Below are 12,401 nucleotides of genomic sequence, written 5' to 3'. Positions count from 1 at the left end.
TCCATTGTTCCTTCATTCCTCTAATTAATGTTGTTTTTAATACATTATCAGGTAAGGGTAATGATGCATAAGGAGATCTTTGAAGATTATACTGAAAACGCTCAACATATTCTTCTAATGTTTCATTTGGTCTAGCTACCATCTGAAATATTTCATCTTTTAACTCTCTAGACCTGCAATAATCCTGATATTTTTTTAGAAAAGACTCTTTCATTTGATCCCAGTTATTTATAACACCACCACCCAATCCCATAAACCATCTTAAAGCAACCCCTTTTAATGTAGAGGGGAACAGTTTCAGTTTCTGGGGGTCGGTGGTATAGTCATATCCTCTACACAGTACATCAAATTCAAATAGGAATGCATCTGGATCTTCTGATGTAAGGCCATGGAATGTAGGGATATGCTAGAGAGGGATTGCTTTCATAGGTGCATTAGCTGCAGTATCCACAATGGGGTATTGCAGTGTAGAGGTTTGGGTGTTTGGCTGGTTTTGGGCCATTTTGTCAAATATATGCCAATAATCTTCCGGGATATCTAGGAGGGTATTCCTAGGCTGAGAAGGAATGACTTTAACAGGAATGGCCTTAACATCACTTCCTTTATCTGGGACGATGAGAGTGCCTAATGTTTGGGAAGATTTTGGTTCTTAAGGTTCTTCAACTTCATTATAAACAATTTTTGCAGTACTTCCCTTATCTGGGCTACTTAATGGCTGAATTATCTCAAGAGAAGATCTTGGTTATTCAGTTTCTCATGTTTCTCCTCTTCCTTCACAAAGGTTGCTAAGGTTCCCTTCTTGCAATGATTTTGGGCTAGAATTCTCAATTTCTTGAAAATCTTGCTCTTCGGTGTGACTATGCACCTCAGCAAAGGCTACAGATGGTGATTCTGTGACCTGAAGGGAGCTAGTAGGTTGTCTAGAAGCAACTTTTCTAGGTCCTATTGAAGGTTGAGATTCTTCTTTCTTAAGTATTTCGTCTATAAGGTCAATCGGCCAAGGGTCACCGGCCCCTTAGCTTTATCAGGCTTGGGTAGAGGTTTAAGATTCTTTTCAGGCTTTTTCTGCTTAGTCATGCACACAAATCAAATGCTAATTTCTACCCAAAGAAAACAACAAAAAATCTGTAGGAAAGTGGATAGGGGAGCAAGGCTATTACGCGCTCCGTACATAGGTTCTTACCTTCCATTTTTAAGACCCAGTTCTCTCCTAGCAGGTTCTTACATCACTCTGGAAAAGAAACAAATGGCTACACTCTTCCCCGGCAACAGCGCCAAAATGTCGAGCAGTAAAAAGGGTTGTTTTTACCTCTATTTACCCTACATTAATTGTCAATCTAGGAACGATTTGTTATTTCAAAGAGTGTACTCAGTTTGAGGTGGTCATTTGTCAGAGTAATGCTAGTAGTATAGTGCTCTCAATACAAGAGTAAACGGATGCTTGGAATGAAATTTATTTGCAAAAAGAAACCTAGGACTCAAATCATGCATTCATCAGTCAAGGGTACAGTAATAGTAACTCTTCCCTTTGTAAACTGATACAATCAAAAAGGCACTCAAAGGAAGGATCGTCAAACTGGGAACTAGACAGCGTATGTCGATGTTCACTACAGTCTCAGACCTTCTGCACACCAAAGCAATGATAATCTTCAATTGACAGGAAATAGAACAACAACTATCTCTATTTAATAGGATTGAACAACAAACCCTTAATCCACGGAAATGAATGCAGCAATAATTATAATCTACAGAAATTAAGTAACAGGTTTCGAATTGAACAACAAACAGAAAAGGAATAGCAGACTATTAGAAATAAAGTATAGAACAACAACTTGGATCTAAATGTACAACAACTCAAGTTAAACACGCAACACACTTAACATCAAAAGGAATAGTAATCTGAGCTTCGATACAATACGCATGAATCACAACTATAAAGTAACATCAATTATAACATAATAGCAATTGTAACGAAACAACAATTCCGAATGAACAACAGTCACAATTTAAAAATAATTCATATGATAGTACCGATTTAGGAACATACAGCGTAGTTGAACTATAATCAAAAGGGAATCTGTAAGGAACAACGGTGTTATATCAATTGTCAAAATGAACAACAATGCAATACAATGTTAGAACGATAACATAGCATTCCTGTTACAAATAACAATAGTATTTAACCAAGTATATATAACAGAGCTGATATGTAAAACAATAAAGCACATCAGATTACTGAATAGAGTAAATGAAAGAAATCAAACCACACATGAATCAGAAATATGATACAGGAGCGAGTGATCCACCAGGGCCGGGCCCTTAGCCTCCAGGGACACACCGCTTGAAATTACTCCAGAATCAAAGATGGAACGGCAACCAGATTTATATTAAAACGTCAAAACAGAGTTACAGTGGATCGATCTTCAACGAGAATCGATGATCAAAGTTTCAAATACAAATAAAAGTTACATAAAATAACAACCAGTCCCCCTCAGGCTAGCAGTGCTACCCCTTCTTATAATCGCTGAACGGCGATACCAACAATATAGAGAATTGTTGAGATAGTGATCCCTCAAGATCGAAGGATCCTGAGGGATTCGCCAAGCTGTTAGTTTCTAGTTATCCTTTTGTTCTGTTGTGCCAATTGGAGATTTTCTTTTCCTTTTTCTGGTTGTTATGCTCCAATTTGGATCGCCTTGTTTGAACGTGGTTCCCTGCTGAAGGGACATCAATTAACTTGGTCTCGTTCTTTCTTTTGGGATGATGGTCTTCTGTTTTCTCCTTTTTCTGCATAGAAAAGGGTAATTATTAGCTATTTCATATTGCATATAAATCTTCTAAATTCTATCATATTCTTATGTCATATGCCTAGCTCATGATGTGAAAAGGTTGTGAGTTTTGAAGAAAAGATAACAAAGTAAATGAAAATAACATACCTTCTCTAGTGCCCAACAAGGAGCTCAATAATTAAATAAAAAATTCCATAAGGATCATAAAGAGACAACCACACAATAATAGAAGATTTTACCCTGGGAAAGCCCACATGGGCGGAAATCCCAACAATCCTTTACTTAGAGAATCAACTCGACAAGAGAGACATCAAAGTCAAGATAATAGACAACTGATGAGCATGGATGACAAGCTCAACCTCTCACCAAGAAACCAAGTCAACCCTCACAAAATTATCCACAAAGTATCCTTGACTAAATTTGCTCCAAATGACTAAAATTTAGCCTCTACCTTAGCCATAAAGGATTATTCCTGACCACAGATAAACCACAGAAAATTTCGGACTCTGCTTCAAAAAGATACCACAAAATCTAGCGTTGATCTCAACCTCTTTACTTGCTAGAGCAAGGGAAAAAGAGCACCTCTTATACTTCTAATTTTTGGCCTCCTTGACTCCTTTTATTCCTTTGTAGATTGCAAAGGTATTTTGTTTTTTGTGTGTGATGTGAATTTCCTCAAGGGGGAGGACGGATTTCTCCTTTATATAGCCATCATGAGGTCAAAAGAGTACCATAAGTCACTTAGCCAACCTGAGCATTTAGAGGAGTCGACTTGGTTTCTTGTGTTAGACAATCAGAAAGGAAGAAATTTTTTCTCTTGTTGATAATTACTTGTGATATCTTTGAGTTCTTATTATCTTTGTTATGTTCTTCTCTTATCTTAATTTCATCAAGCAAATACCAAAAGAAAAACATGAAGATCAAGTACACCAGATGTAGGCACTCATCCAGGGCTAAAACACCTTTATAAGGGAAAACCCAGTCAGAACACTTCCTTCAGTAGATTCAAATCAAGATGAGATAGACCAAGACCCTATACCAATAGACCTTCCTCCTCTACAAAGTCATCTTTCAGTAGTCTATTCTTCTCCAGTAGCTTCAACCCACCAAAAATCTAGAAATTCGACTTCCTAGCTTCAAAAATATGATCCCAGCTACAGAATTTCAGCCCAACCACAGAACTGTAGTTTCAGCCCTCCAGCAGCTTTAGTTCCTTCACATGTGTGAGATAAGAGAGAGAAAATTTCAACTTCTTGTGCTTGATAGAGACCTCCTTCTCCTTCGCTAGCCCTTTCCTCTTCTTCCCTTGAATTTCACACTTTTTCTGGCCCCAGAAGTTGTAGATCGAAACTTGATGAGAGAGTACTCCAAATGAGGTCTAGTTTTGACCCTTATATAGGAGTTTTTACCCCTCAGTTTGGCCAAATTGTCCAGTTTGAGGCTGACTTCGTGGAGGAGGCCCAATTGACTTATTTTACATTAAAATAAATTTATTTCTTAACAAATAAATCCCAAGAAGGGTCTTTTACGATATGACATGGACAAGGACACTTGACATAAACCCTAGAAGCCTTCAATGGAGGCTTTGACCTAAAAACAATTGAACCAAGCATGAAACCCATGCTTTAATAAGTCAATTTCTATAATAATAAAATTATTTTTTCTTTCTTTTGAAAAATATATTACATCATGACTCAAATATAATTATGAACTGATACTAGTTACATTCTTCAACACTCCCTCTTAACTAGGGAGGGATTCATAATTAAATAGAGGTATATGGAATATCTCAAAATGAAATGAACTACGAAGAGTTATATCACGCTCAGTGCTATGGAGTAGGTACCTGACCAGGGTATTCTATCTGGGTGGGACTAAGGGGACTCAAGATTTAGTCAACTCTAGGTACCATAAGACTTTTAATCTCTACCACCAACCCAGGGATCTAGGTGCATATCCAAGGTCGAAGCTCCATGACCAATGCCACCCTCCCTCTTTGGGATTTAGACATCAACACATAGGTCGGTCAGATGTCCTCCCAAGCATCTTGCCATTAGATGCTTCATCTCTCCTATAAAGTAAAACAGATATATCCATTTGTCCAAGCATGCTCCCAAAGTGTTCAACCTTCTCATGGAGAGATTTACATGTACAAACACAACTCCAATAAGTAATAAACTTTCAAATATATATATATATATATACAAGTAAATATATATATATATATATATATATATATATATATATATATATATACAAGTAAACACAAACCTTAGGGGTCCTTAATCATCTGGATGCCACTTATATCATCATCAAGTTATCCACATACATCTTGTTGGAAGATTTTCTTCTTATATTTCTTCAGCAACACTAAATACAACCTCAATACTTTGCAAATCCATATGTAGTACTTTCATTCAATCTTCAGTTTCCTTCTCTCTTCAAGGTATTTACTATGTCCTCCTTCTCAAGTTGGGGAGATCAATGAATTCCTTCTTTCATAACATCGGAGAACCTTTCATGACTCCATTCCTTCTTATAGTATGAAGGTCATCTTGATCATCAATATTCATATAACTTCCTTCACCATGCTCATCTTCAAGATCTTGAAGATTATTTACCTACAAAACTTTAATAGAAAGTACAACCAAATACATACATATAGAAGCATGAAGTTAACAAAATCATGTTACTATAGTGGAAACATTTAGACCTTAGACATCAAACACCTAAACTTAGTTAGGTTCATGATTATCAAGAGACATATCTTTTTACATACTACATTTCGACTTTTAGCTAAGGTTTGTCATAAAATCTAGACTTCATATTAAAGACATAAATACCTAGATATCAGTAATTCAATCAGATAACAATCCTACTATACATATATGGTTTCAACAATATAGTTTTGGAATTACATGTCAAACTCTACTTGTTGCAAACCGTAGATTTTATCATCAAAACTAAATCATATTGAAAACAACATCATCATATCCTAGAATTTCAATTTCTGCTAGAGTTTTGTTACAAACCATAGATAAACTAAAACATGAGCATCAACAATTTAGCATGCTCACATATATCTAGGATTTCATAACCATGCATTAACAACTCACAACAATATCTGCTAGGTAAACCCAATACATAAACGTTAGTATGTCAAAGTTAGATATACAATAATTTTTACCGAGCTAGGGTTTCGATCAAAAGGCTTCATTCCTAAGGTCTTATTATAACTATTATAAATGTTTTGTTCATAAACCCTAAAACCCTAAATATCCAGGGTTTCAATATATAAATTTAGACATTAACAAAAAAACCCTAAATAACTAGGGTTTCTATCATAACAATATCAAAAACCTAAACATAAAAAAGAATAGAATTTCTAGACTTCATCAACAACCCTAAGTCGACTAGGGTTTCTTAATCAATATTTACATACCCTTAGCAACAAGAGGCTAGGGTTTGATAGTGAACCCTAAAGGTTAGGGTTTCACAAGAATGATCAAAATGATGGAATGATGAAGGTAAATTCAATGTAATGATTAATCACTCTAACAAGAATATTTAAGTATCAAAAGCCTAGACATAACAATGTCAGTAATGTAAAGAAAATTTTAAAAGAAAATGAACATACCTTTCCTATGAAAAGAACCTTGTAACAAAATTTGTAATCTAAGACATGCCTTGAGTTGTTTTTTAACAAACCTTATAGGAATTCAGTTCTTGAATGGTTTCCTTTGCAATAGAACTTCTTCCATGCTTCAAGTTTATCCTTTGAAATCTCCTCCATAACCTTTGTGCATTCTACAAGCTTTCCTACCCAAGGAAATATATATAAAGAAAAGATTATTATCATACAATACAAACAAATCTTAATGTGAAAGGGAAACCAAACATAAGTATGAGACAAAGAACAAGATACATATCTTTTGGTAAAATGGTGAAGGCTCCCTCTTAGTCCAATCCTGAGGGATGCCTACAACTTTATCAAAAACATTCTAACAAGACATGTTAGACCTAAAAAATCTATAAAGGAAAACAATTCAAAACTTAAAATAGAAGACTAAGAGAGATATGTGAGAGAGAGGACTTTGTAGTATAAGTTTCTTGACTTTCAATTCTTCAGAAACTTTTTTTTTTTTTTTCGTTCAGGTGGAGATTCATCGGTAACATTTTCTTGATACCTATATCTCTTCTTATTCTTTGGACTCTCTAGACATTGATTTTTGTAGTGACCCATCTTGTGACAATTGTAACATTTAATATTGGATAGGTTAACTTTCTGCTTTGGTCTATTGAACTTCTTGAAGGTTCCCTTCTTCTTGTGATGAGAAGAATAGGCATTAGAGGTATTTACTTCTTCATCCTCCTTGTTAATTACTAATGATATTCAAGTTTCTTCTTGACTGCATGTATTCCACATTTGTTCAAATGTTGGAGTATCCTTCCAACTGTTAAGTCCTGATGCAAAGGCACTCCAAGATTTTGGTAGTCCTAGAAGAGCAGTAACTATGAGCTCCTTTTCTAGGACAACTTCATCTATTGCTTGGAGTTCATCTTTGATTCTAGATATCCTTATAAAGTAGGATGATATAGTATTGTATTTCGTCATCTTAATAGTCTTTAATTCATTCTTGATTCTTATTATTTGACCAATGTTCTTTATGGTGAATAATTTGGAGAGAGCCTCATACATTTCTTGAGCGGACTTTATGTTGGATATGTATGGAATTAGGTTTTCTTTAACTCCATCCACTATTAGGTTCATAGCCAAGATTTCGGTTTCTCTGAACTTTGATTTCTCTACTTCACTTTTTTTCATTTGTAGGCTTCTTGATTTTTCCTTTAACAAGATCCAAAACTTTGTTCTTTTCAAGGATGAGATCTATCCTCTTTTTCCAGGCCCTGTAGTTTGAGAATCCTTCTAGTTTGTTTTCTCCCTTCATTGAGTTTTGCATAGTTCTTGTTGTTGAAAAATGCAGCAAGAAATTCTCAAATTGATTTTACCTTGATTAAATTGAGAAAATTTGAATTTCCAAATCAGCAGACAACTTGGATGCAGTTAACTTGTGTAACATGGTCACCCAGATTACTTAGTAAATTCGAGTGGGAGGAGTTACATTTTAGTTAAGCATGTTTGATTGCTAATTTGCAGCAATCAAGGTTAGTTATCTCAAGTTGTTTTTAGTTAAACTAGTTCCAATTTTTGGAGGAACTAGTGGAAGGTCAGTTATGCAGTGGGACTTCAGTCAAACTCAGTGATCATCCAATTAACTGATCAATCAACCCAAAATATCTAGTGTATGTAGAGAATTCGAGTTCCCCAACTATGGTGGAGATTCCAAGGCAGTGTAACATCAGTTGTAGACTAGTCTTGAGTGTAAATGTGTTGCATGCAGTCAGATGATCGACCTTTGGAATTGCGCAATCCATTTTGGAGAAATTACTAAATACTAGGGGTCTAATTTCTCAAGGAATTGTGAAAGGAAATAGGAGCTCAATAAGAGGCATAAATTGACTAATTCTAAAGGAATTTCATAAGGAAATAGGGGCTCAAATAGAGGCAGAAATTGACTATGTCTGGGTCATAGCTTCTCAGTGAGCATAGAGATAGGTTATTCACTTGTAGGTTGTGCTCAGTTGAGCAAAGCAATTGTAATACATCTCTATTCATCATATTAATTCAATCAGGAAAAGGGGTTTTTATTAGATTGCTTTCCCTTAGAAAAATATTGTGTGCATGTGTGTTATTTCTCATTGCATGTTTGTGATTGATGTTCTAAATTGTGATCAGAATTCCATAGAGCAGTAGAATAGGTTTGTGTCTTGTGATTTTCATTAAAACTTCATGATAATTTTCAAATCTACACCATAATTTCTACATGGTATCAAAGAAGGATTTATATTAGCGTCGAAATTTCAAAGTTGTTTCTCAAGAGGTTCGAATTTGCAGTTTAGTGTAGCATGATCTCTTCAGAGCTGAGAAGATGACCTTCAACGGGTTGAGGCTAGAGTATGCCTTGGAAGGAACCTCTAATTTCATCACATGGAAGGATCACATGGAGGCGGTATTGGATGACAATGGATTGCTAGATTACATTAAGAGAGATGTTGCAAAACCACTGGAATTTGATGTCCAGAACCTTGCTCAGTAGAAGAAAGATGTAGCCAAGGCGAGGAGAATAATATTGGAGGGAGTATGGGACCACATTGTCACCAATCTCCATGGGAAAGAGAATCCTTATGCAATGTGAAAGGCATTGACAAATCTGTTCAAGAATAGTAGTGACCACATGAATTTGGAGCTTAAATATTAACTTCGAAATATCAAGATCTAGAAGAATGACACTATCTCGCAGTATCTGAGCAGGTTCACATAAGTTCGTGATGAGATTGTAGGAGTTGGTGTTACTGTTTCAAATGATGATTTAGTAAGCCTAACCCTTCTAGGCCTTCCCAAGAGTTGGCATAGCTATCAACATTAGGTGAACAGGAGGTAAAAACTACCAATTGGGAACGCTTATTGTCCAATTTGGTACATGAAGAAATAAGGCGGAATACCAGAGATGGGACTTCATCCAAGGGATAGGATGAAGAAAACTTTACATTGGTTGGAAAGGGAAAGAAAGGAAAAGGGAAGAAATCTCAAAACAAACTAGAATCTAGCTAAGGGGGAAAGAAGAAAGATTTCTCAAAAATTAAATGCTTTCATTGTCATGAATTTGGGCACTATGCCACGAAGTGTCCACAAAAAAAGGCAAGCAAGAAGACCTCAAGAGGAGTAGCAAGTGAAGCCTTGGCTTCATAGTTCAAGATTCACTTTACCCTTATCGCATGCATGGCCAGCACCATGATGGGGAGTGTGTGGTACTTGGACTTAGGTTCCTCGTTCCACATGACAAAGTGTAGAGATTTTTTTAGTGACATGGAGGAGAAAGATTTGCAAAATCACATCGAGCTAGGAGACGACGGAAGGTACACCGTAACTGGGGTTGGTATAGTCACCTTTCAGAGGGAGTTTGGATCCCCTCTCAGACTCAAGGATGTCATGTTCGTTTCAGGCCTAAAGAAAAATCTCATCTCTATTGTAGTTTTGGAATATCGTGGTTATGATGCAATCTTCAGCAAAGGAAAAGAATTCCTGAGACACATAGCCATAGTACAGGTGAAGCAGATCGAGGTTTGTGTGAAGAACCGGTATAAGCTAGATGTGGAAAATTGTGCTGCATTAAGCACTAAGGCGAAGAAAGTGTAGGTTCGTGATGTCGGTGAACTTTGGCGTAGAATACTTTTCCATTTGCATCATGGCACCTTGAAAATTATGTAGAAAATAACCACTGGTCTCCCTAAAGGAGCACTTGAGAAGAAGGATGTACCTTGGGGAAGTACACAAAGTCCACAGTCCATGATTGAGACAACATAGCACACGCAGTTCTAGAAAGGACCCACTTTGATGTTTGTGGACCTTTCTCGACAACCTCCACTGCTAGAAACAAATATTTTTTCATTATTATTGATGACTTCTTGTTGGCTTAGTGGGCCCTAACCCAGGTTCAGCGTTAATTAGCCAAACAGATCCCCACACTATTGGCCCTTTCGACATCAATCCGTGGAGCACGGACTGAAGTCTCACCCGAAGTAGTATGGGGGGGTGTAGGAACCAAGTTTCCGCACCCAAAGATGGTAGTGATGTCCTTTTATACCCTAACTCTGCCTTCGCACAAATAGATAAGCCTTTTAGGGCTTATCGATATACCTCTCGTATTCGGTTTCTAGACCTTCGTGAAGGTCTATGATCATCTTTCACGGACCCTAAACAAGTGATTTATCTACTTATGTGCTTCTGTAATTATCCTTACCTCTGTATTTACCTAGATCGACTTAGTATCTGATAACTTCAACATGCATTAAGATATTCTTCGCGTAAACATATATTATTATTTGTGGACAGGTAACAATGTAAACATATAGATTCGCACATCAATATAGCATTAAATCATAAACCCATTATTCAGCATGAAAAAATGGCATTCATTCATAACATAAGAAAATAGATCAAAACATAGATAATTCCATAATAATCTTCTTTATTAATGCTTCAAATTTTCTTACAGACTCTAACTACCCTACACACTCAGCTGTAGGGGCCCGCGCACTTCGCTGTGGACTTCTACCCTAGGCCTTTGTGCACACAGCTGCAGAGCCTCTCTTCTACTCTAAGACTCTTCACTCTTTTCGCTAATGACCCATTACATTCATCATCCAAAATCTAAACTCTGCCTTAGACTCTTCTAAGACTCTCCTTTTTATACAATCCCATGGTCCGCGAACCATGGGTGGATCTTCTAAATCTGACACAACTTACATAAAAGAAGGGCGGAAAACCTTTATGACACTTTACATCTACGTGCTCCGCGACCACAAATTGCAGAGACTTTACACTTTACATACAAAAACTTGGGCTTTCTGCCCAAAAACTTGGGCTTTTAACCCAAAAATCGACCCTAGGGGACCCTGTCCCAATAGGCCCCCAAGATAAATATGGTGACTCGCCCCCGAGTCACTCTTCTAGCTCAAAGATCGTGCTGTGAATACCTCCCAACCCCACTTGCATCGCTGCGAATTCAATGGTACACTGCATTGCTGCCTACTTAACCTGCTCTACCAACTACTTTGTTGTTGGTCCTGCACGATCTGCCCAGATCATCTGTTGTGTTGTCTGTAGGCTAGTCAACATTTCCTCAATGGTGGCAGTGAGCACATAAGCCTCATTCAGCCAAGGCCCCAATCTGGCCTTGAGTACTACCTCTCTTCGTTGCGCTGCATCCGCCTATTCTTTCAATTCCTTCGCCTCCTGCAGCTTTGCCAATTTATGTGTGATAACAATGGTACGTGCCGCCGCTCTTGCCTCATCATACTGTTGTTGCAATTCCCTCGCCTTGATTGCTAACCTCTACAGGTTGGGATCTTCCTACATACTAGTAAGTATCTCCAGTGATTGCTTGAAGAGAACAATGCAATGTGCCACCGCGGTATCTACTGCAACAACTGCATTCTTGATAGCTACCTCGCGTTGTTCTCTGACCTCTGGTGGAGTTGAAGGCTGTGCCCTCAACTTGAGCTCTGTAATTTTGAGGTTCAGCTCAAACTGAACCTTGGCCATCTCAGTCCGAGCATTGCGCACACCTGCAGCCAACTTCTAAATCTTGGCCTCCACAAGTGCTTCTTCGGGGATGTGCAGTTCCGGAACGGTTCTGCACACCTCTGCTACCACCGTTGTTGTGTGCTCATTCTTCTCCTAGACCTTCTTCCAGGTTTCTATCACAGATGTTTTCTCAACAAAAAATTGTTCATTGTTAACCTTCTGCTTGCTGATCACACTCAGCGCGCGCTACTCTCGGGCCCTCAGCTCTGCGATCACACCTACTTGCAGCGTGTGAAGGAATTCGCTTGGGAGCGCGACCAAGTTGAGACCAATGTTCCTTAAAGCAGCCCTGTCAGCCTCTGTCTCTGCGCTTAGGGCTCCATCAAGTAGCACGACGACCCGAGGATCCAAGGAGTGAACCATCTCCGCTGCTCTAGTGGTCCCCGATGCCAAACCGATCGATG

At 37.7% G+C, this 12,401-nt stretch overlaps 1 pseudogene; it reads right to left on the bottom strand.

The window, feature by feature from the left end:
* Nucleotides 1-11,955, bottom strand: part of LOC149247089 (cation/H(+) antiporter 19 pseudogene) — a 165,394-nt pseudogene extending 153,439 nt beyond the window's left edge.
* Nucleotides 11,956-12,401: the final 446 nt, after the last annotated feature.

The sequence above is a fragment of the Pinus tabuliformis genome, chromosome 7 (genome assembly GCF_031772625.1).
Source record: "Pinus tabuliformis cultivar Carrire ecotype Pingquan chromosome 7, CPIR1, whole genome shotgun sequence".
Lineage (NCBI taxonomy): Eukaryota > Viridiplantae > Streptophyta > Pinopsida > Pinales > Pinaceae > Pinus > Pinus tabuliformis.
This window is presented reverse-complemented; position numbering and strand designations above follow the sequence as displayed.